The sequence below is a fragment of the Hydra vulgaris genome, chromosome 01 (assembly GCF_038396675.1).
Source record: "Hydra vulgaris chromosome 01, alternate assembly HydraT2T_AEP".
In the NCBI taxonomy this organism is placed as follows: Eukaryota; Metazoa; Cnidaria; class Hydrozoa; order Anthoathecata; family Hydridae; genus Hydra; species Hydra vulgaris.
The window spans coordinates 25,520,707-25,547,377 of record NC_088920.1 but is presented as its reverse complement, the minus strand read 5'-3'; the positions used below and the strand labels follow the sequence as shown (position 1 = coordinate 25,547,377).

The 26,671-nt window shown below is 29.1% G+C and overlaps 2 long non-coding RNA genes across 2 annotated transcripts; both read right to left on the bottom strand.

Annotated features, from left to right (window-relative positions):
• Window positions 1-250: 250 nt before the first annotated feature.
• LOC136075238 (uncharacterized) lies at window positions 251-4,755 on the bottom strand. Its single transcript, XR_010635761.1, has 2 exons — window positions 4,687-4,755; window positions 251-545 (listed from the first exon to the last, which is right to left on the bottom strand). It is a non-coding gene; the product is annotated as an uncharacterized LOC136075238 (long non-coding RNA).
• A 19,206-nt stretch (window positions 4,756-23,961) lies between these two features.
• On the bottom strand, window positions 23,962-26,543 carry LOC136075237 (uncharacterized). The gene is made up of 2 exons (XR_010635760.1): window positions 26,503-26,543; window positions 23,962-26,335 (listed from the first exon to the last, which is right to left on the bottom strand). It is a non-coding gene; the product is annotated as an uncharacterized LOC136075237 (long non-coding RNA).
• Window positions 26,544-26,671: the final 128 nt, after the last annotated feature.

Below are 26,671 nucleotides of genomic sequence, written 5' to 3'. Positions count from 1 at the left end.
AGGACAAAAAAGCATTTTAGTAAAATGTTATCGTATTTGTCATTGTTTTATATTTTGACTAAAAAATATTTCAAGAATGCTTAGGGCAAACCAAGACATAATAAATATATAGGTAAATAATATAGGCACAACAACTTATAGATAAAAAACTCAGAAAACAGTATAAAGAAACTTTTTTTTTTAAATTTGTTTTACCCATAAATTTGTGAACAAAAAGAAGAATATAACTCAAAGTGAAAAATGACTAAAATTAGAAGTTGTTGAATCAGATTTTATAACTTTTATGACTTTTATAACATTTTAAACATCTTTTAGAGTTACTTCATAGCCCCAATGCAACAACGCTTGTCTGATTACTGGTGAGATAGTATAATCGTTATACTTTGTATTTGCGCGATTTATTTTATTTACAAGGTTAGTTTTAAATCTTCCTAGAAAATTTTTCCAACGACCAATTTGCTGTATATCATCCTCTGTTCGTCGACCAAGATAAAATCTACAACACCATTGAAATCATCCAAAAGGATCTTGATGTTTTATCCAAGCTAGCATAAATAAAAACAACTATTACTATGCACATATCAAATATTTAATATATACAAATACTTTATAATACTTAATACACAAATACGCACGCACACACGTGAGTGTGTGCGTGCGTATGTATAGTTTAAGGCGGCCTGAAAATCAACTTTTGAAAAAAAATTAGGCTAAGAATTTAGTAATTCAGTCAATACAAATTTCATTTGTATTGACTGAATTACAACAAATTAAGTACAAAAAAACCTTATTTTGTAATATACTTGAGGTATTCAGCCAATTTTATGAGACAGTGATGTTAAAATATACTTTGACGCAGTTATACCAACTTTTGCTTGAAATTGTCTTTATTATTATTGTTATTAATAATTAATAATTATAAAAATTAGAGTAATAATTATAATAATTATTTATATATTATTATTACTTCAAAAAATAACTAGAGAAAAATAAAAAAATGCAAAAATATGTGCATCAAAGGACTAGACCGAGCTATCAAGCCCAAGTAAAATAAGGAAAATATATATATTAGGGTGTTTCTTATTTCATCAATTTTTTAAATTGAACTCGCGAATCGATTTATAAATTTTTTTAAATACCTGGCCTTAAAATCTATTATAAAATTTTTTATTCTTTTGAATAGTTATGTTAAAAAAGTTAAGATACGCCTCCGAGTTATAAAATACGCCACCGAGTTATAAAATAGGTTTTTTGTAGAAAATTTTGGATTTTTCACCAATTTCAGAAGATTCTGTAGAATAATTTCTTAATTTTTTCAACATGCTACTTGTATGTAATTAATATTTAATCCATCATATATTATTTTAAAGAATAAAAAATTTTATAGGATAAATCTTAAGGTTACCGCCAGACGTTTAAAACACCCAACATTTTTGCCCAAAATCGAACTGACGGGGACCCTAAAAATTATATATATATATATATATTTTTTGCTCCAACTTATTTTCATATAAATGGTCAATTTATAAATCGATTTACGAGTTTAATTTCAAACATTGATAAAATATGAAACACCCTAATATTGATCAGATATTCAGAACAAAACAAAAACACTATAATAAAGCATGTAGTAAAAAATGATAATTTAGACACCGCGCATGTAATAGAAATGTATAAAAACAAAACAAATACACAACCATAAATCTACAGTAAATACAAAAGTTAAATAAATATAAAATGATAGGAGGTATAAGATAAAGAAAAAAAATTATTGCTTTTGTGTAATCATAATATATGTAGTGGTGGTAATAAACTTCTCCTCAGAATCGCGTTTAATATTACCGATGTAGCGTTTTTAATTTACTACCGTTTAAATCTTACTGTTATCGTTATTATTTTACTGACTTTTTTAATATACAGTTTTGGCATTTATTTTTTTGGCGTTTTCAAGATGTACAAAAATATTAACTTTCATATTATCAGGAAATATTTGAATGACAAAAAGTTCCCTGAAGATGTAAACGAGAGAGGAAAAAAGGCAAACTTTAAAAGGCAATGTAAAAACTTAGACAACAATTATAGACAACAAATTGATGTATTGCAAAAAAATATTGGCATGGTGAGAAAAACTTTTTAACTAATTAAAAATTTCAAAAAAATTTTTTAACATTTAAAACATTTTTTTCATTGTTATTTTTATTTAAATGTCTACAAACAAACTTTTGTTTCTCGTAGGTGATTGTGGTAATTGATCGAGAAAAGCAACTAAACATAGTTAAAGAAGCTCATGAAGGTCTAGGAACTTCAGAGAAAGCTGCTGCATCAGCCAGTCACCTTGGCATTAATGCTGTTAGAAAGCTTCAAGATTTTTTTTGGCATTCAATAGTGGGGGAGCATCACAAAGCATATAAATCAATGTGAGCGATGTCAGAAAACCTCCAACAGAAATCCTAAAGCCTCTCCTGCTTTAAAACCTGTTAAAGTGGAACAACAAGTAATGAAGCTGGATGTGGATTTAATTCAATTACCTGAATCAAATGGATTCAAATTTGTGATTGTTCTTATTGATTATTTTTTAAAATGGACTGAAGCTGAACCTCTAAGGCTCTAAGCAATAAAACAGCAGTATCAGTAGCATCCTTTCTCTATAAGGTTATATGAAAACATGGTTGTTTTAAAATACAAATCAATGACCAAGGTCGGGAGATAGTAAACTCTGTATCCATTGCATTACATTACATGACAGGTAATCAGCAGCATGTTACCTCGGCTTACCATCCATAAGCTAATGGCCGTAGAGAGACAGAACCAAACAATTAAGAAAGCAATCATTAAGGTCTTAAATGAAAACATTCAAAATTGGGTGTTAGTTTTAGATGGAAACCTTTTTGCTCTACGTGTTAAAGTGCATGATTCAATGGGGTACTCACCACTTTTCCTTATGTATAACCGACAGCCCTGCTTTCCAATCGATGTAAAATACATAGATAGACTCAATGATGATGAATATAACCCTGTATATGATAAAGAGGTTTTAAAAAAAGCTTCAGAAATGAAAAGAGGGAACAAAGAAAAAGCCATGAACAACATTGTTTGTTCACAAAAGAAGCAAAAAATTGACTATGACAGAAAGCATGCAACAGCATCAAAGTATTGTGTTGGTCAGAAAGTACTTTTAAGAAATCTTAAGAGATGATAGGAAAGGTGCAAAAATAACTTTCTGATGGCTGGGTCCATATGAGATTCTTGATATTTTATCAAATTCTACATGCTTGTTAAGTAACAGTAAAGGGAATAACACATTGCAAAAAAAATACTCTCTACATCATTTTAAACCATTTATTGAAAAGGAAAGTAATTCAAGAATGTCTGAATTATCTTCAGAATCTGGTGATAAAGATGAATTTCAACCCCACCTCAACCTAATAAAACATCCCTCCAAAGATATTCGCCAGAAAATTGCTGAAAAACTTGCTCTCAAAATACTTGTTATGCCAGATCTTATTAATGGAAAAGGAAATGATGTAACTTTGAAAATGTATGCATGCAAAGCTGATGGAAATTGTTTTTTTTCGAGCAATTTAGTTTTTCTTGTCAGGTTCTGAATGTCAACATGTATGTGTTTGCGATCTGGTTGAGAAACACATGACAACAGAACCTTGCTCCAGTCTCTTATCAGGATTTTTAGGTGATTATGTGAAAAGTTATCTCACCAAAAGTGGTATGGCTGCAGATGGTATATGGGCTACAGATGTAGAGATTCTTGGTACTGCAAATCTTATTAGAATTGATATAGCGGTGTGGTCATTCACAGGACAAAAACTAACATGGCTAAAATATCCAGCTTCCACTAAACTTGACCAACTAACATCTCATACTATTCTTTTAGAAAATAAAAACAATCATTTTAATTTTGTTTTGTCACTAAAAACTTTAAAGTGAGAAAAATTTGTACTGAAATAAAATGTTGTTGGTTCCACTTGTTTTTCATATTATTTTAGAAGTATTCACAGTCCTTTTGGAAGCATATTTAAATCTCTGAATCCATTAATCAGATATATGCGTCAATAGTTTATGGCCTTCAGTTATTGGTAAACTTATTTGATATATGTTCCTAAATGTAAAATCTTCAAATGCTAAGAATAAGGGAAAATGCATAATTTTACATAAAAAAGTTAATCAAAATCTAGACTGGAAAGTAAACTATCATTTAATGTATGCATTAAATAATAAAAGTTTCATAGGACGATAAATTGAAGTACCCTTAATTATGTAAAACATGTATATTTTTACCCGCTATATGATAAGAATTCAATACCAAATAATATAACAAAATTAAAAATAAAATAATATATATATATATATATATATATATATTTATATATATATATATATATATTTATATATATATTTATTTATTTATATATATATATATATATATATATATATATATATATATATATATATATATATATGTATATATATATATATATATATATATATATATATATATATATATATATATATATATATATATATGTAAAAACTAAGATAAGTATATAAAATAAAATATAAATAAAATTTTTTAACAAAAAAGACAAAAAACGATAGACTAAAATGTAAATGATAATATAAAATAATAAAAATTATTCTAATAGAAAATCACAAAATACTCAACTACACTACCAATGTAATAAATGCTGTTAAAATTGGTTGATAAACCCTCTGAAATGGGAGCAAATGGCATTATTAGTTTTTTTTTTTTTTTTTTTTTATTACAAAATAATAAATATTTACAATTTTTTAATAACATTAACTAAGTTTTTATGGTTTTACAATATATGGTATTACAATCTTGCGTAAATATATACATTTTTTGTTTTTTAAATTTTATTACATAATTTTTGTATTTTTAATTTTTTAATTTTTTGTGTTTTTTGATTTTATATTTTTTTGTGTTTTTTAGTTTTATATTTTTTTGTTTTTAATTTTTTTTTGCCGTTGTGCGGAAAGAAATCAAGAGTTTAGATTAAGTTAAAAAAAGAAGAAATTTCAAAATAGGTTAAGGAAAGGTTCATAAGGTAAAAAGAATGATTTATATGCAAAAAATTAAAAAAACGGAATTACAGGACTTTTACATAAACATTACGTTACGAACATTATAGATAAAGAAATTTATGTATTAGAATAATATATCATAAAACAAAGGCTGGCAGTGATTTGCTTGTTTTTTATAATAATAAGTTTGTTGTATAACATAAAAAAATTGCAAGAGGGAAGGAAATCTTTACTAAACATACAACGAGTATTTACATTATTAGTACTTCGCTATCTTCCAAAACAAATCGAGCATGTTCATAGATCTATAGGACATTATGGCGTGAAGAAAACATTGTACTTCGTTCGTAAAAACGACCCGTCAGTGAGCAAGGAAGAAAAACAAGTGGTTGAGAAATGTATAGCCTGTCAATCAATTGATCCAAGTCCAATAAAATGGCTGAAAGGGGAAATAGAAGTAAAGAGAACGTGGCAACAACTTGGCATGGACATAACGCATTATGAGGGGCAGCACCATCTTACTTTAATCGACAGTGGATCTACACGGTATGCAATATGGAGATATCTTAAAGATCAAACCAGCACATGTGTTATTCAAGAATTAAACGCAATAGTTCTCGAACGAGGAGGTCCAAATGAAATACTGACGGACAATGATACTGCATTTTGAAGCACATTATTTTCGCATTTTGTAAATAAAAGGAACGTTAAACTTCGATTCAGGTGCGCTTATGCATCTTCTGGAAATGGAATTGCAGAACGATATCACCGAACTGTCGGCGAAGAGAGTTCCGTGCAGCATACTGGAGGCAGTTTATTGGTATAACGTTGGCCCAAAAGATGGTTGTAAGTCTTTCACTGCACCTGCAAATAAGTTATATCAGTACGAAATTAAAGTAATAGGAATTGATAACAACAAGAACGCACATGATTCCTATAAGAAGATAACCAATCAATTCAAACTTGGCGATAAAGTATGGGTTAAACTCCCAGATAATCGATGCGACTCTCAATATAAGATCAGAATAGTTACAGGAATAATCTTGGAGCAAACGGTAGAAGTGGATAAAATGTGTCGAGATGTAAGAAACCTAAGATAAGTATGAGTTGACAACGATTGGAATGAAGATCTTGGACAAGTAAAAGGTGACAATGATTTAAATGAGAATCCAAAAGATGATGAAAAATTATATGTTGTGCTGCCTTGAGAAAAAACAAACAAGACACTAGTGTTACGAAAAAACACACAGGAAAGAGGGTTCCTGAGCGTTTTAGTCCTTGAGACAAGATGGTCGTTATGACCAAGGGAAGTGTAAAGTGTAATTATATTTAATGATTGTTTTAAAGCTAACGATTGATTTGCGTTACTTGTAAATAATTGCATATGTATATAGACGTATTTGTATATAATATAAAGACATAATTGTAAATATCAAGAAAATTAGTTTGTATATAAATTATATAGAGTTGTATTAAGATACATGAGGCGTTTTAGGCTCAACTTAAAAAATTCCTTTTTGATGTGATACAACATTCTCTAACTTTGATAACATTATTTATAAAAATTAAAGTGAAAAGAAAAACGTTTTTATTTAAAACTTCCTAATTAAAGTCTTAAAATTTGAATATTTCTTTCGGACAAAATTAAAAGATTTTAATATTTTCCCTTGTTAATCTAATATATGAGGATAATCACCTCTCCAAAGGGTTTCCTTGGGAACCGCAGAAAGCATTAAACCTATAATATGAATTTATTTAAAACAAATTCAATTTAATAAATATAAAGAATTTATTATTAAATCAAGAAATATTAAAACAGTTATTTTAATTAAGTTACAGCTAACTTTATTTTTCAATAAACTTATTTTTTGAACTGATAACAGTCATTGAATGAGAATAAAGTAAAAACTTTTAAAAATACTGTGCTTAAAAACAAAACAATTATTTGTTATGACAAAATTTTCATGTCCATTTAAGTATAACTCACTTTTAAAATTGATAGCTATTTAAAACTTTAGCGTTAAATATATCTTGTTTGTAATATAATTTGGTATAAAAAAATCATATTAACTTTATTTTTCTTTTAAAAAAAAAAAAATTCTTTTAAAAAAAAAACAACCTTTTTTAATATTGCCTTTCTACACTGTTGTTAAGTATTGTTTACTGTTAATTGAATGAAAACAACTGTATATTCAAATTGATTTAATTATAAGTATACAATAAAGATCAAGGTAAATAAAGTAATATCATAAAAAACATAACACGTGACTCCCATTTTTCAAGAGATAAATCACATTTAATTTATATTTATTTACTGATTTGTCATATGTTGGATTTGCAATATGTAATTTAAGCTCTAAACCGTCAAACCAATCTTTCGGAAACTCTTTCCATGCACCAGTGTGCAATTTATTAGTAACACCAGATTTTATTTTTCTGAAGTAGCTACCACCAAAGGAACCTGCTTGTAAAACCTCTTTCGGAGAACGATTTGGCTTGAAATCAGGATGATCAGGAAATATCAATTCCTCTGAAAAAGATAATAACTAAGCTATTTAGAAGGATTTTAAGTTACAGATGCAGGGTCTATTCTAGGAAAAAAATTTGGACGGTGGTACGTCCCCATCCAGGCAAAATTTAGCAGAAAATAAGTGTTTTATGCACACAAAAAAAACAGTATTTGCCGTAAAAAACAAAAAAAGGACTCAAATTTTAATTTGGCAGTGCCCAAATACGGTCGACGCTGCCAAAAACGGTCTAGAATAGCCCCTGAGATGATACTTAGAGTTTAACTTTTTTAAATTATTTAAATCTTAAATTTTAAATTTTAAAAGTTTTTAGAACCAGCCTACTTTCAATAAACATTCAAGTCTATCAATTTGCGCAATTGTGGTTTTTTAAAAAACTATAAATTTAATTAGTTTCCTTAATTAAATTTAATGGTTTTGACATAAAGCGTATTTAATTTTATCTTCATTAAACACAAAGAGTAGTTAGGAGCCATTTTTTACCACAAACGGTAAGTTTAGATACCAAACTATTTTCAAGTTCTTCAACTTGCTTTTCTATAAACTCAACCTCTTGTATAGTTTCAATACTTTTTCTTTTTAATCTATTCCTTTCATAACATAACTCAGGTCTTTTTTTCTCAGCAAGTTATACTATACACTCTGTAACCTCATTTTTCATCATTAAAATAGCTTTTTTTTGCAATCTTGACATTTTAATTTGATTTTTCAATGTTTGCTGTAATATGCATCACTTTTTGTTCTCGCTCTGTTTTCAATTTCTCTTTTTTAGCGTTATCCAACTCAATTATATATTTTTGATGGGCTGATCAAAAAGCATTGACCAATGGTGCTGTGATTTAGACTGTGTGCGGTTTTAAATCATTGGCAATTAGATGGTTTTTTACAATTCTCCGGGAGATAATACTTGATGGTGTCATGTTTGTTTTAACAGAAGAGTTGTTTATGCTAAAACCATGCTCAACAGCAGCCCAGCCATGACTAAGTGTTAAAATTAATTTAATGTTAAAATTAATTTTATAAATTAATTTAAAGTGTTAAAATTAATCCATTAAGACATTAGGGTCAAAGATACTGGATGGTTTTATCACTGAAAAATGGAGATTTGTCACAAAAGCTTTTAACCATTGAAACAACAAATTTCTTGACCACCTTAAAGAACTCTTTGCTTAGAGACAATGTTATCAAATTATTTTTTTTCAGATGATTTTTCCAAAATCCTGCATAAAGCTTTTCACCAGGTAACAGATTATTAGTCAAAGTAAGATCCAGATCTTTCAACATTTTCTTCTGCATTTTTCAAGGACATCTGATTTTGCAATAACTTCAAGCAGAGCTGTTAACAAGGTCAAAAGTAGCAAGACCAAGGCCACACATTACAAGGCCAAGACCAAGGCCAAAAGTTACAAGGCCAAGGACAAGGCCAAGAGTTTTAAGGTCAATGCCAAGATTAAGAGTTTCAAGGCCAAAGCCTACGCAAACATTTTCAAGACTAAAAACTTCAATTTTTGCCTTACATCAAGGCCAATTATTAACAAAACTGTGACAAGTGCTATGACAATAAAACCATATTTAATATAAATCGACCAAGGTTATGCGCAGAATTCAACATAATCAATAAGAAAATTTGTATTTTTTTTTAAGGCCAAGACCAACAGTATCAAGACCAAGACCAAACTTAAGGCCTCAATTTTCGACCTTAAGGCAAAGGAATAACAACTCTTACTTCAAGCATATCGTATAAAAATGGAACCTTTGGTCAGTCTGTATTTGTTCAGAAAAGGTTCAACTATATTTGCAATATAGGCAAAGAAATGTAACTTGGGAATCATTAAGTGATCTTAAAGTGCCTTTTTTAATATCTTATAGCTTTTACATTTTGGTTGTTTGGATGATGGTAAAGCATTCCATAGAGATAATGAAATTTTCAAACTTTTTCACAATAAGCCAATATAACCATTAGCCAACAAGCCTTGGTGTGTTGCATGGCCTAAGAAACTTGATTCAAAATAACAGACATTTACATAATTTCTATTAACATCCCAGAATCTAATATAAATATCCATATCAGAAGTTTGAATGACCTCGTTTAAACTCTCATCAAAAGAATAGACATAGATGTCTGACAGTTCAAAATTTCTATAAAAATTGATTTAAAATAAGAAGCTTAACTATGATTTAACTTGTATAAAGTTTTGCTTCGACCCATCTGGAATTGTGAAGCTATGATACTGTCCGGAAACATAGCTGTATAAACATGGCTTTGGTCATCATCTAAACATAATGAAAAACCACTATCCACATTAAGCTGCCAAATAATTTAAGTTTTAATAACATCTAGTTTTTCGACACACAAGTCTAATGTCTTGTTTTTCTGTTGTTGAGTCATTAGAGTCAAAAAAGACAAATAGTAAAGAAATTTTCTCTTTTAGTTTTTAAAAGTATTCTTTTACTTTTCTGAATTCTATATTGTGCTTTGCTCCTTGCACGTGATCTGTCAAGGCAGAGCGCCCACTTGAGGAGAGTTCTATTAACATTTGGCAAACCATACATCTTGCTTAAGTATCATTTTTAAGATCTTTCTTTAAAATTTATTTAAATCTAATCTTTAAAGTTATCATCACTCAACCAGTTATTCTCTTCTTGATCTTCTTTGATACTTCACTTTTTTAACTAATTCCATATTTACACTAACTAAAATAACAATATTCATCAATATTCATATATTTTAATTAGAAATATAAAACTTTAAAAGCAATAAATATTGTTATTAAGATTTAAAATGTACTTCAAAAATTAATAGCTACACACATATTAGGCTGTTGCTTCCCTTTCTCTTTTCTATAAATGCAATAATGACACCTCTCTAAAGAGCTAACATCTCTTGTGGCGACAACAAAAATTCATTCTTGTGTTACTCATCATTTAATTTATTCTCATCCTTTTACTTTGACTGTTCCCAAGTGCTCCAAAAATTATTTTTTGCAAAGAAGATGATATTCAAGGAAAAAAACTAAAGGGTTAAGAGTTTTTGGAACAGCATTTATGAACGGTCACAAAAAAAGGATGAGACTTAATTGAATGACGATTAACACGAGAATGAATTTTAGCAGATGGCACAAGAGACGCTAGCTCTTTAGAGCAGTGCCCATTATAGTATTTGTAAAAAAGGGAAAGAGAAGCAACATTACGACAATGTGATAATGGTTGGAGGTTGGCTGCAAGAGCAGGTTCAACTATGTGTACAATGCGTTTTTGCACTTTGTCTAAAAGAGAAAGAGCATCATTAGAAGATCCGCCTCAGATATGGCAACAGTATTCCATACAAGGCCGGATTTGAGACTTATAGAGATAGAGAATAGAATCCGAAGTAAGAAAGTGATGAGCTTGATAAAGAGATGCAAATTTAGCAGATGCTAATTTTGCAATGGATTTGATATACGGTTTCCAAGAAAGATCGGAAGAGTTAATCCTAGAAGATGAAGAGTGGATGATTCATCGAGTACATTACCATTCATAAATATAGGAAGATCTAAATTATTGCCGTAACAATTGGTTGAAAAAAATTGAGTTTTATCTGAATTGAAGTTCACCAGCCACTGTGAACCCCATGTTGTAGCAGTAGTGAGATCCTTTTCAAGCTCAAATGCCCCCTCCATACACTCAGAGAGTGTTGGTTAATTATTATGACAAGAATAAATGGTAGTATCATCAGCGAACAATCCCACCTTAAATATGAGAATATCTGGAAGACCGTTAATTTAAATTAAAAAGAGTAAAGGGCCAAGAATTGAACATTGAGGAACCCCTTAAGTTACAGGATATGAAGAAGTGTGCAGTCCATCGAGGACAACTTTTATACTTCGATTGGAAAGGAAGGATTCAATAATCTAAAAGATGTTACCAGATACACTGTAAGAAGAAAGCTTATGGAAAAGACGAGCATGCCATACTTTATCAAAAGCTTTAAAAATGTCAATAGTGATACCCTTAACCTCTCCACTTTTACTAAAACCTATCGGCTATTACTGTTAGCAAATCAGCTGTAGAAAGAGAAGATCGAAGTTCATATTGATGATCAGAAAGTAAGTTATTAGATTCAAGATGAGAAATTAATTTACTCATGGCAATACAAAAAAAAAATTGGGGTATTTGTTTATCTTGATATATTCCAAAGTTCGCATGCTTTTTTTGACCGAAATTCGGTTCCGGTTACGGGGATAAATCTTGCCGGTAGTGTTTTACCGGCCTGAATTCCGGTTTAAACTGATACCAAAAATATTATATAGCTTTATTTCGCATTATATCATTAAAAAAAAAAGAATTTTAAAACATATTTTTTAAATTAAATGATAACTGAGATTAATGAAAATAAGATTGGTTTTAAAAACTAAAGAATTTTCTTGTTTAAATTAATATTCATATCTTCTTATCTTATTTTATCTCATATTTTTCATCGATACTATTTGAAAGATAATGCTAATGTTATGTGTATAACTTAATAGATATATATTAAATATTGTAATTATTACAAAAAATTCCTTCAATTAATTCTTTTTAAGTTTAGTGCAACAGTTTTTAGTTGTATTCATGCAAGAATTTTCCTGTTCGAGAACATTGTCCAATTGCACAACTACTTCAATTGGATAAAAATTTCAGCACAATAATTCCCTTAGGGGAAGTGCAGTATTAAAATCAATTATATTTTTCCAAAGAGAAAATTGCTAATGATTGTTTAGATTATAACTAATTTTAAAAAGCCTTATATTTTTTTACTGGCTTTTGGTTCGGGTTTCGGTTGCTGCTCCGGTTTGAGTTTATTTTCGGTTCCCGTTATGAATAATTAAAATATATTTCCCATTCGGTTCCAGTTTCGGCAAAATGTCATTTTTGGTTGGTTTTTACTTTTTTGATATATATACAAAAGTTTGCTGATATTAGACACTAGGCATTCTTTTTTGTTAATACGTATCAAATTGTTGTCATATCCTAACTCTTCTAACTAAAGATATCTATCTACTATTTAAATATAAGATGTTTTTTTTAAAACTAAGAAGCATTCAACCAAAGACCAAGTGAACTGTAATAGAATATCATATGCGCTATACTAAACCCTCACCAGAAACTGTTGGCATTTTCTAAACCACAACACCTCGTATAATTGTAATCTAAGTTTTAAAGAATTATCTAAATTTTGAAAAATATAGAGCGGCGATGTATTGTAAAACGATGAATCAGTTAAACGTGTTCAATGCATCGAACTCCGTTAATCAAACAAAAATGTACATTAAGTATTAAAGATATGGTATATAAAAAATAATATATAAATGGTATAAAATTACGTTCCTTACAATGCCTTTACTTTTCACCTAAGAAAAAGTAAATAAATTGTCTGAACGTATTGATAATCGTAAAATCAAATAGATTGTCTAATATATTATTATTCGTAAGTCGTTAAATGATATAGATCGTTTAATAATTGTTAATTATAAATTCATAACTTAAATGCCTTAATAAGACATATTAACACAGCACTTATTGATAAGGAGTAATTGGCTTTTTCAATTATTCTCAAGTCAAAGGATTTACTAATTGTCAATGCATTAAAAATTCCAGATATTGCTATTAAAAAACTAAACAAAAGTTGCTCAACCAGATGAAACAGTGAGCTCTATCAATTGCAATCAATAAGCTACTGCTTGTCATCAAAATTGTGGCAGAAAAAGTTGTTTCACAACGTAGAAAGTTCAGAGAACGAGGTCTCAATACGTCCATGCCATTCCAAATCTCTTTGATCTAGAAGATAATTTGTATATCATATGATCCACCCAACACCATAATGAAAGAGGTTGGTGATCATTACTTATTGAAAATGAATGACAGGTTTCCCGAATGTTTTAGAAATATGCAAACATGTTAGATCCACGTTACAAAGGATCAACATTGCATTGCATTGGGCAAAGGTACAACATGACCAATATGTGGAAGGCCAAACTTTGGAACACCCTCTCATCCAACTCATCACAACCCCTATTTGATGACATGTAACGAAGTATATATTCTCATGGATATATACTTTTTTACTTGAAGAACCAATCATTTAAGTATCCCAAACTTACTCACTGGAATTACCTAAATTCTCGCCAGGAGAATATAGGCGATTCCAGTAGCTCTGAACGAGTGTTATAGGCTTCATCTAGGTCTGAAGGAGTGCTTTGCACAGCTGGAAATATCTGTTGTGACAGAAGAACAAATCTTTCATCATTTAAAGTTGAAAAACTTGTTTATGGAATAGAAAATTTAACACAGATAAAGAAAATGCATGTTAAAACGTGAACAATATGCAACTTTTTGTTCTGTAACTTTTCTTTTCCAATATTATAGCACATAACTTAGCAAATAACAATAACCAAATATAGTTTTAGTTTTGATTATAGCTGTTTTATAAATTTTATTTTTATTATTTCGCTGCATTATTTAACAACCCAGTTTTTCGATGCATTGTTTAACGACCCAGTCTTTCGATGCATTGTTTAATAAGGATGGTTATTCAATACATTGTTTAACGATGAGTGTTTCAATGTATCGAACACGATGCTTTAAACACGATGCATCAACGTATTTAACAATGTTAAGCGATACTTGGCCGCTTCCTAAAAAAGTTAAATGGGCAGATTGTGAATTTTTAATGTGCAAGATAAGTAACTGTTTTTTTTCGTTTTTTTTTTGGTTTAAATTTGTTAATCATTGTACAGCATTAAATAACTAAAAATAAAAATAGTAATATAAACTTACAATGGTAGAAAATACAACAAATATAAACATGGTATCTGAAAAAAGATCGCAAAGATCTTGACGTCAGAACCTTAAATAAGCATTTAACAAAGAAAAGATAAAAAAAAAAAACCTTTTAAAAAAAAACTTTTTAAAGATAAGATAAAAAAATAGACTTTTGCAAAATTGCAAGATAAACAACCTGTGTTTGAAGAAAGATTAAGAGGATCTTCTCATAAGAATTTTATACGAGGGTCACTATTTATATATCGGGAATTGGCAACACTGATGTCATGTGAGTCCATCTGACGGTTCCATCGTTAAGTTTGACATTTTCGACTATATACGTACTCAGAACATTTTTTCATATGAACGCTATTTGTTTATTTTAAACTTAGTTGAAAGTTTCGTCTCGGCAAAAAATGGAACTGAATTGTAAACATTTTTGTGTGATAATTTTTTACGACTTTTGACCTGGATTATCACAACAAGAGTGCGTCAATCAACTTAATTTGACTTTTGGCAATGAAGCAACATCAAAAACCACTGTGTATTGCTGGTATAGTGAATTTAGTCGTGGTCGTAGTTCGCTGTCCCACAAGTTTCGTGAAGGTTGTCCAAAATCGACTGTGGTGCCAGAAAACATCGATGCTGTGCACGAAACGATTATGCAAGATCGTCATGTAACCTATTGTGAGATTGAGGCATCCCAAAGGATTAGTTCCACCAGCATATATGTGATTTTACATGAACACTTAGCTGTGCGAAAGTTATGTTCGCGTTGGATCCCACGTAATTTGAAAGTCGCTCAAAAAAAGGCTCGTGTCGATTGGTGCAAAGAAACGCTTAAGCAATACAATCGCGGTGCTTCGAAAGACGTTTATAAAATTGTGACAGATGACGAATCATGTATATATTCGTATGAGCCCGAAAGTAAGCAGCAGTCGACTGTATGGATGTTCCAAGATGAACCGAATCCAACAAAAGTTGTTCATGCACGAAGTACCCAATAGGCACAGCGACGTGACAAAAACGTGAACTTCACGTTATTTTGGCACGTGACATTTAGGTGACTTTTTGGTCCCCATGAAATGACCAATTCACGTGATTTATGGACGTGTTTTTCACGCTACTTTTGGCACGTGATATTTAGGTAACTTTTTGGTCCCCATGAACTGTCTAAAAGACGTGCTTTTTACGTTAATTTTGGCACGTAATATTTAAGTCATAATTATGCTTTATAAAAACGAAGTGTTTGGATTCGTGTAAAGATAAAAAACTCATCGTCGAGGAAATATGTAATACGTATTAAATTACATGGTTTTATTAGTCAGTACATTAGTTCTTGACATAAACATTTTGAATTTGTAATAAAAGCTGCACTTTTGTTAAAATATCCTCCTTATATCCAATAAGTAATAAGTACAAAGTCATAGATCTGCAACTTACGAAGAGCACGCTTTCGATCGCACTTCAAACATAATCTAACGAATCAGTCGATATTTTCTCCTATAAGAGTACGCATCAAACTTTATCTAATGAATTAGATTTAGCTGAAAAGAAACGAATAAAATCTTAAATAATAATATGATTATTTAATAATTATCTTAAATCACAAACTTTTAAAACAAATCTTACTTGGTAAGTTACCAACCATTTTGGCAACAAAATGAAATAATTTTAAGAAAACAATACTACATACAATGTAGAAAAATAAGAAAAGTCATTTGCCTTTTCATTTTATACTCTTATTGCTAAAAAATAAATAAGGATTTAATAAAAAAAGACATAACAAAAAAGTCGAAAGATAAATAAAAAAAAGAAGTACAAAATAAAAAATACAAGTCTAAATAAATATTGTTTATCTATATATATCATATCTAAATCTGTCTATAGATAAATATGCGCGTGATTAGAAAAAGACCTGTACTCACCTTATGTGATAACATCTGATTAAATAATTTGTTTTCTTTGTTTTACATCTTCTTAGATGCTCACTAGATGCAAAGGTGACAGTCCACGAAGTTGCCTTAAATGAGTAATCTACAAAGTTTTGAACATTAAATATTATTTTGGAATGCACACAGAAAAATTATAACAATTTTTAAAAATGTAATAGTTACCACATAACCACACAACATTATAGTGGGGATTTTATATCATGATTTTTCTACCCATGGTGAGATCATCACCTTGAGGCTCCTTTTGCTGTGGAAACATTCACCACGGCTAAGGAGCCTCATCTACCCCTAATTATATAAAATATATTAAGTATAAAACGAAAAGTATGTATAATAAAGTATTGTCAAATTAGGTCACCAATAAATACCGAGTGCTAAAAATTCAACTCAGAATCAAGTTGCATTCTCCAACAAGATATGAAGTAAATTAAATTCTTGCTACAGGGTGCGATCACAAAAGAAGATGAAGAGAGGGAAAAGTGAATTTTCTCAAACTTTAAAAGTTAAAAGGTTATTGTGTCTTACTACAGAATGACATTCCTAGGCAATAACATAACAATACCATTGGATCTTCCTTGTCAATAATATTTTATACAGAACTTATCATTTGTCATGTAGCTTAATATATTTAATATTAAATAAGTTATAATAACTTATTTATTATTAATTAATTAGATCAACAAATTTGACAGTCTAAAATATTATATAATAGGGTAGAAAAAAAAGTATACCTTGTATTAGGGTTTGATCTTTTGCATGTTGCAATATGAGAATTATACGATTTTGAACTAAGCTTTGTAATATATTTATTAAACCTAAATTGATAAAACTTAGATATAAATAGATAAAACTTAGATAAAATATTATATATATGACATTTTGTTTTTGTCAAAAATGCATTGCGATGTTATAAGATATATATCTTATACCTTGATGCCAAGTTGTTTCTCAATTTTTTAAAAACTTTTCTTAATTTTTGTATGAATAATGACTAAAACAACATAAAAACAAATAGATGACAATAATATATACTTTAACTTGCATGTATGGAAAACTTTTCGGATATTTGGAAAAAGATAAATTTCAGAAAAATATCCGGTATTCCGGGAATATCCCAAAAAAAATAATCCCTGAAACTAAATTATAAAAAAATAGTAAATAAAATAAAGAATATCTTTCCAAGTTTCTAATCATAGGTTTTTATTGAGAATAAAAAAAGTTCCAAAATACATAATATTTTGGCAACGTAACTTTCATGCTTCAATCAAGTAAAATTGTAACCTGGACGAGGTCACCTAAAATATACATGATTGAAACATGAAGAAGGAAACTGGGTAAGAGCATGCATCAAACTTTATCTAATGAATAAGTTGATATTTTCTCCAATAATAGCTAGCAACACCAAATTTAGCTAAAAAGAAACAAATAAAAACCTAAATAATAATATGATTATCAAATAATTATCTTAAATCACATACTTTTAACACAAGTCTCACACGGTAAGTCGCCAACTGTTTTGGCAACATAATTTTCTGGTGTTGCTATTTCTTTGATCTAAATCATGAAACAATTTTTAAAAAAGCAATGCTATATTTGAGAGAAACTTGCTTTACATATTGGAAGGTTGTCAACATTGAAATATAAGTATAATGCAGTTTCAAATACAATAGCATCATAATCATCTTTTCGCGGGGAAAACATTTAACAAATCCGCGTTAATAACCTGTTTTATATTGTACATAATAACAATAGTAATAAAAGTCATATAATATATACAATAATAATTTCATAAATACAATTCAAATATATATATTAATCATATAATATTTAAATAATATAAAAAAATGAAATAAATAAGTATTAACCTTTTTTAACAAGTAAAGCACAAGATCAAGATGTCATATATTACAAAAAGATAAAGTATATAATAATAATATATACATATATCAATAATAAATAACATAACACATTTGTTTATTGATATTATCTTGGATAAATTCTTTAACCTTGTTGATAAAAACCAAATAATAGAAGAAAATCTATTTTTGGTTTTTATCTAATCGATTCTTGAGCAATAATGTATGCAGAAGTTCTACAGACATTATTATTGCTCAAGAATCAAGAATAAGTTCTGCTAGAACTTATAATTTGTCCTTGTAGCTTACTTAACTTGATATTAAATTCGTTATAACATAACTTACTTTGTACTAAATTAAGTAAGCAAAATGGACAAACCTTGTATTTGAGTTTAATCTTATTTGTGTTGCAAGTAGGGTCACTTGGTACTAATTTATTTAACTTAGTTTGATGCAATTTGGATATTAGATATTACAACTTAAAATATATTGGACTATTTAGTTCTGTTTTAAATGCATTGCGTTATAAGATATTATATAGACCAATTTTTTTTTTAGTTATGATTAAACTACAATAAAAATTAATTATATCATCATAACAGTAAAATAATTATAGGTAATATAATGAATACAAAACTATACTATAAAAAAACAAAATAATATAATAAAAAATATTATTTCATTTTTCTTATCACAGGTTTTTATTAAGAATAAAAAAAGTTGCGTTTGACACGATATTTTGGCACGTAACTTTCACGTAACTTTCACGTAAAATAGTAACCTGGACGAAGTCACCTAAAATACACGTGATTAAAACGTGAATAAAACGTTGCGTGCCTACTGGGTACTTTAAAGAAAATGGCGGCCTGTTTCTTCGGAAAAACTGGTCATATTGCAACAGTGCCTCTAGAGGATCGTAGAACAGTATATTCTGAGTGGTACACAACCATCTGTTTGCCAGAAATCTTCGGTAAAATAAGGAAAACAAACAAGAGACGTCGGATTGTTCTTCATTATGACAATGCAATCTCTCACATCGGCTCAAACAAGAGACTATTTGAGCACTCAAAACATCGAACTGATGGGTCATCCGCTGTATAGCCCTGATTTGGTACTCAATGATTTCTTTTTTTTCTCATCCGTGAAGAATAAACTGCGTGGTCAACAATTTTCATTGCCCGAAGAAGCTATTAAAGCGTTCAAAAATCATTTTTTGGAGATACCTTATTCGGAATGGAACAAATGCTTTGAAAATTGGTTTAAGCGCATGAAAAAATGTATCAATCATCGTGGCGAGTACTTCGAAAAGCAATAAAAATACATTCGCAGTTTAACTAATTGTTTTTGGTCCCGAAATATAAATAGTGACCCTCGTACTAGAGTAAATCAACATATAAATTAAAAAGTAAAAATTACAAGAACAATAAATAAAATGAGTAGGAATAAACTTCTATAACGTAAACATGTATATAAACAATAAAAGTAGACCAAAATACATTTTCAACTTTTACTACTAATAATAACTCAATATATTAACTAATGAAAGAATGAGGCTTTTCAGATTTTTTTTTTAAAATGGCAAAAAGTAATAGGTACATCAAAACTAAAATTCGGCAAAACAATTTTATTCCAAAGGTATGGCGCTCGATAGGTAATACAAAATTGATTAAAAGTTGTTTGATAAAAAGGTTCATTTAAAAAGTTATTATTTCTCAAAATATAATTACTGATTGGTTTAAAAGAGAAAAGATCTTTGAAGACAGCTAGAGATAAGTTATTTATCCACACATATACAAAACATAAAATATTAAATACATTTAAATCGTACATATTCAGAACTCTCATTTCAATAAAATAATGCTTTAAATGAGAGAATCGATTTGCAAAATCGATTATCAAGATTGCGCGTTTCTGACGGAGATAAAGACGTTGCAACTTGTTTCTGTTACAACTTACTTTTTTCTGTACTTCCCCAAGCAAAATAAACATAGTTTAAATAACTATGTATCAATGAGTAATAAATTTGGATTAAGACTTCGTTATTGAGATATATTCGTGATTTATATATGATCCCCATGTTTTTGGAAATTTTTGTACTTATATAATCAATATGGTGATTCCAAGTAATGTTTTCATCAAGATAAACACCTAAAAATTTTGTAAAAAAATCTCTTTTTATTTCATTTTGATCGATAAAGATTTGAGGTAATTTTGATGGGAGAAATCGCTTTTTTGTAATTGAATGAAAGAAAATCCATTTTGTTTTATTAGTATTCAAGGTTAATTTATTAAACTTGAAACAATTAGATACATGTATGAATTCTTCGTTCAGTGTTTTAAAAAGTTCAGCGATATCATAGTTTGAAAGGAACAAGTTTGTACCATCTGCATACATAATGCTCGTTAGTTTTGAAGCTTTATTTAAGTCACTTATATAAATTAAAAAAAGGAGAGGTCCAAGAATTGAACCGTGTGGGACTTCACAGGTTATATTAAGAAAAGTGGTTTGATAACCATTGTTAAATGGTGCAAATTGTTTTCAGTTAGATAGATGACTTTTTAACCATTAAGAATTTTTTTTATTATTCCGTAGTATTTGAGTATATAAATCAAAATATGGTGATCAACCGTATCAAAAGCTTTTGATAGGTCAATTAAAATTGAGCTATCAAAAACTTTATCTTGAGCTATAGTTTTTGGTTCATATAAACTTTTGTTATCGACTCTAACGATTTGTGGCAGGAAACCAGAGATTGATTTTTTTTTTTGTCAATACCGTAAAATTTTGATTATAATACGCACTTTTTTTTCACATTTTATTCCGAAAAAATGTGGGTGCGTATTATACTCGAGATCAAAAAAATAGTAGTTTTTAAACACTGAACAAACGTATAGCACAGCTGCTCACATCTTTACTCCGTAATTCATCCGCATGTTTAACCCTTTTGTGACGAGTTAATGCTTCAAACCGTTTGTTAAATGCATTTATAGATCCCTCAAAAATCAATTTTAAAAAATGACAAAAACAGATAAAAAGTATACTGTCATAAATGAGATCCTTGATATTTTCTTCAATGATAGTGGTGAAGATTTTTTTTGTTTGATCACCACAATAAATGTCTAATTTATTTAATATCAAAAACGATATGGTTATGTATTTCTTCTTTATTTGTTAAAGGTTACATAGAGAAACTATATATTTTTATTAATTTAAGCATGATATATTTTGATCACTTTATTAAGATAATAAAAAATTTTTTTTAGTTTTTTAATTTTCTAAAAGCCAATTCTATGACAAAAAAAACAAGGTCTTTTTTGTAAAATTCTAACTAGCAATTTTTATTTTATACTCTTTTAATTGATCATGATCCAAGATTGCTATTTTACGCGCAGTCATGATCGTGATCCAAGATTGTTATTTTACGCGCAGTTTTTTTTTCACATTTTATTCCGAAAAAATGTGGGTGCGTATTATACTCGAGTGCGTATTATAACCAAGATTTTACGGTAATTTTTTTCATTATTTGCCACGTGGGCTTTGTGTACAACAAAGCCCACGTGGTACATTACAAGTAAGGATTTTTACTATAAATAAAAAAAAAAAAGAATGCGGAGACTCGTAGAAGACCTTAAGGTCTTGTCGTCGAGAACCGAAAAAAAACTCTGTTTAACAATATTAGAAGAAAAACATAATTTAAATAAAAAATAGAAATTTTCAAATAAATCTCCTATTAAAAGTATAAAAGTATATTATCAATAGACAAAATGATTTTCTTAAGTTTCCTTTTATAAGAGGTATACTCCATTCATGAGAAAAGTCAAAATGTTTCAAAACTATTTTATTCCAAAGAAAGGCTCCTCGGAAAGAAACACAAGATTTACCAAAATTTGTATGCGAAAATTGTAGTCGAATAGAATTATCATTTCGTAGATTGTACTTGTTTTTTTCTTTTATTGAGTATAGGTTATGAAAGGAAGATGGGGAATCGTTAGTTTTACATTTATACATAAAACATAAAATATTATAAACGTTTAACTGATATATATTTAAAATATTCATTTCAAGTAAGAGAGGCCTGGCATGAGTAAAACGGTCTTTAAAGTTTATAAGACGTGCAATGTGTTTCTGTTGACGATGAAGAGGTTCTAGTATACTTTTGTTCGCACTACCCCAAGCAATGTTAGCGTAGTTAATATGGCAGTGAATAAAGGAATAATATAATATAGTTTGATAATGTGCTAATCATAGGCTTGAACTATAAAGGCAATACTATTAAAGAGATTTCAAGTATTAATAGACTCAAATTATTTCTTGATAAGCTTTACGACGTGTATTATGTTTCCCCCCAAAATAGCAGAGATTTACATTGATGCGCGGAATTACTTAATACTAAGCTGTTGAAAATTGGTCGAGTTTTAAATACACGATTGGTGTTCATTGTTGGTGATCATCTAATTTCTATTAAATTTTTAAGGTATGGGAAAATTATGAATCGCTGGTGAATCATTTTGAAGAAGCCATAGTTGATCTTTCATGAGACAAAAATAAAAAATTTACTTATGACGGTTTAATAAAGAAAATTACATCTACAGATTTTTAAATGGATCTTGGATTAATGTGTGATGCTCTCCAAGAACTACAAGAATCAAAACTGGGTTAGGACCTCCAAGAGCGTAACATTGATCTGTACTAAGCAAATCAAAAAATTAAAGCACTTTTACTAGTATTCGAAGAAAGAAGAAAAAAATATTGGTTCTTATTACAAATTTACTTCAGTTTCTGAACAGAATCTCCGCTTACATAGATTTTTTCTTTATAATAAAACTTCCAAAAAATGATTCGGCTATTAATCCGAATACCTTTGATATAAAACTAAAATAGTCAGTTGAAAAAAGGTTGCTTTCCAACAAAGATGTTGGTTAAGTTCAATGGACTCGCACCTTATATCAAAAACATCGGCCAGAAAATATAAACACTCAGGTGACATTTGGAGAAGCTGAGATAATAAATCTGTCAATAAGTTAATTTTTGGTTACTTAGGGGAAGACATTCAGCTGAAGACACTAAGAGCATGGAATGGATACAAGATAATTTGTTCAACGGGGGGCCTTACGTATATTGCTGACTAGAATAAAAATAAAAATACGAAAGGTCCCGATTCGGCGACTAATGCTATAAACACTCATTGAATAGGGGGGGGTGGGGGAGTTATACTCCCCACATCCCTCTTTTATGCCGGTCTGTGCTATAGTTTACACTTTTCATGTATTTTCAAGTTACTTTTAGTTTAGTCATTTAAATTAGTCTTCTTAAATAGCTTTTGCAGAATAATAATAATACATAAACGAATTGATGTTTTAGAAAAAAAAAAATTATTTAAATCCAGTTTTAATAGGAACCTAAGTTTGTATAATACTATTGTAAAAATTCTATGAATAAATTCGCAACAATACACGGCATCGATTTTAAAGATAAAATCTGTGACCTTTATTTCCTCGCGTGCTTCAAGGTGGTAGCCCTTTTAAAAAAATGATGAAAAAAAGATTTTTTTGAAAAAAAAATTTATTATTAAAACAGCATCATAGTATACCACTACTTTCATTCCTAAAAAAATTAAATCACCTACCATACCTTTTATGTCAGTTTTGATAACTTTTTAGACCATCTATATTTGGAAATTTACATAACAACGCCCTTAGTTACCGTTCAAAATGATTATGGTCTAATATAATCTCTTCATGTAGTTCTTTTACCTCTTTTTTTTTTCCAGGTAAAACATCTACTTTGCTCTACTCAAATATAGTTCTAAAAAGTATATTTTAAAACTACAAACAGCATGTGGAAGTTACATTGAAATTCATTATATAGTAGTCATACTTTTATAGCTTCATATATATGTTTACAATTTTATTTGGTGCATCCTTTATGTATTTATTAGTATATGCAGGTGTGTCTTTATACAAAGATAATATTTTTTAGATTTTAAATAATAATAGAATGCCAAACAAACAAGATTTCATAGTTAAAAAAAAAAGAATAGTGCCATTGCAAATAAAAAAAATATTGGGGATTCATCTGTTCTTGGTACTTGTTCAAGTCAAAGGAAATTAAATATGAATAATGAAATGTCTCCATCTATAGTAAAAAATCCTCTTGATAATGACTATTTTATGTTGGTACATTTTGCAATGCTTCAAAATATATTTTGTGAATTAATGTGTCCGAATTTTGGTATTAACATCATATTATATGACGAAAACTTAAAACGGCGAAGGTATTCACACTTTATTAGTGTCAAATGTTCCAATTGTGACTGTATTAAAGCCTCATATACTTCTCCTGAAACAAAACCAAAGGAAATTAAAAAGATTCAGAGTTGCAGAGCCTTTGACATAAGTGTACGAGCTGTTGTTGCATTTCGTGAAATTGGATGTGGTTTTAGTGCTATGGATACCTTTTCTTCGGTAATGAACTTAAAATGTTTAACTTAAGGTCTATTCATCCAACTTAATAAAGTTGTTAAAGATTGTTACAAAAAAGTAGCTGAGTTTAGTATGAAAACTGCTGCTGGAGAGGTTGTTCATATTGACACTATTAGTGATATACCATGCACTCGTATTTCTGTTGATGGGACGTGGCAGAAACGCGGCCATTCTCCACTACACGGATTAGTAACAGTCATTTCAGGTGAAAAGTGTCTAGATGTTGAAATAAAGTCAAGATATTGCTTTGGTTGCAAAATGTGGGAAAACAAACATGGTACCTCTGATTACAAAAATTTGGAAACTTAACTACATCTGCAAAATTAATCATACAAAATCCTCAGGTGCAATGGAATCAGCTGGTGCTGTTGATATATTTCCCCATTCATTACTAAATTATGGCCTGATTATTAAAGAATACTTGGGAGATGGAGACACCAGTTCGTTTAATAATATTCTAAAATCTAATCCATATAAAGATCATAATGTAACCCCAATCAAGTTCGAGTATATTGGTCACGTACAGAAGCGCCTTGGGACTCGTTTGTGCAATCTTGTGAAATCATATAAAAACACTAAATCACCTTTATCTGGTAAGGGAAAACTTACCAACAAGTGCATTGACTCTATACAAAATTATTATAGTCTGGCCATTCGTAATAATATTGGAAATTTGTATGCTATGAAGAAGGCAATATTATCGATTCTTTTTCATTTCACTGACCTACCAGATCCTTTTGATTGTCATAAATTTTGCCCACTAATTGCTGGAAGTTGGTGCAAGTATTGGTCAAAAGAAAATAAGTCATATAGGTCACTAAATTCAATTCCTATGTGGATAAAAAATCTCATCGTTCCAACTTTTAAGGCTTTAATGGAAGATGAGCTATTGGAAAAATGTATGCATGACAAAACACAAAATGCAAACGAGGCTTTGAATGCAATCATATGGTCTCGTGTACCAAAATCTATAATTGTTGGAAGAGAAACCATAGAAATGGGTACCTATTCAGCTGTCATACATTTTAATAATGGCAGGAACGGAATCCTTAACATATTAGAATATTTCGAATTGACAGGAATAGTTTCGCACCAAATTGCAAAGAAACTAGATATATTACGTGAAAAATGCATGACCAAAAAAGCTACTGACAATGTAAAAAAGCAAAGAAAATTCATCAGAGCAAAGCGGTTACTGTGACATTTTAAAAGCAAAAGAACCCATAGACTCTTATGCAACAGGAAATTATTAGGATTTGTTTAGTGTATTTGCTTTCAAATTTTTAGGATATGTTTACAACATATATGCACTCCATTTAACCGTCAGAATTTTTATGAATCACTCTAAATATTGATTTATAGACCTAAACGTTTCAAATCATACCACAAAACTATTGAAAATCGATAGGTTCATCCAAAAAAGTTAATAACTTTTTTAATATTCTGATTTAGGAAAAATCTGACGGTTAAATGGAGTATCTAGGTGAACTGCAGAATGTTCTAAAATTTATTTGAAAACAGATAAAGACAAACTGATTTAGAGCATTTTGAAATTTGATCAATTTCGCTGATTTTATGCCACTTTTTCCCCCATTATGGATCAACCAAATGTAATTTTTTTGCTGTTACTAACGTTTTCAGCGATTTCATTGCTATTGAAAACTTCGTTCCTGTTCTAGAAGTGAAAAGAATGTTTTATTTTTTCATTCAATGTATATATAATAAAATAAATAAATTTATATATGACTTTTAATTGTATATATATTTATTTGTTTTATTATTAATAAATTTTTTTTTCGTAAATAAAAATGATTTTTTTAATTAAACAAAAATCTTCAATACCATTGAAACCACCCAAGAGGATCTTGACACTTTATCCAACCTAGATAAAATACGAATATTTTTTAACAACTAATACACATATATTCGTGAGTGTGTGCGTGTATGTTTTCATGTATTAGGGTGTCCACAAATCAGCTTTTTAAAAAAAAGTAGGCTGAGAAGCTAATAC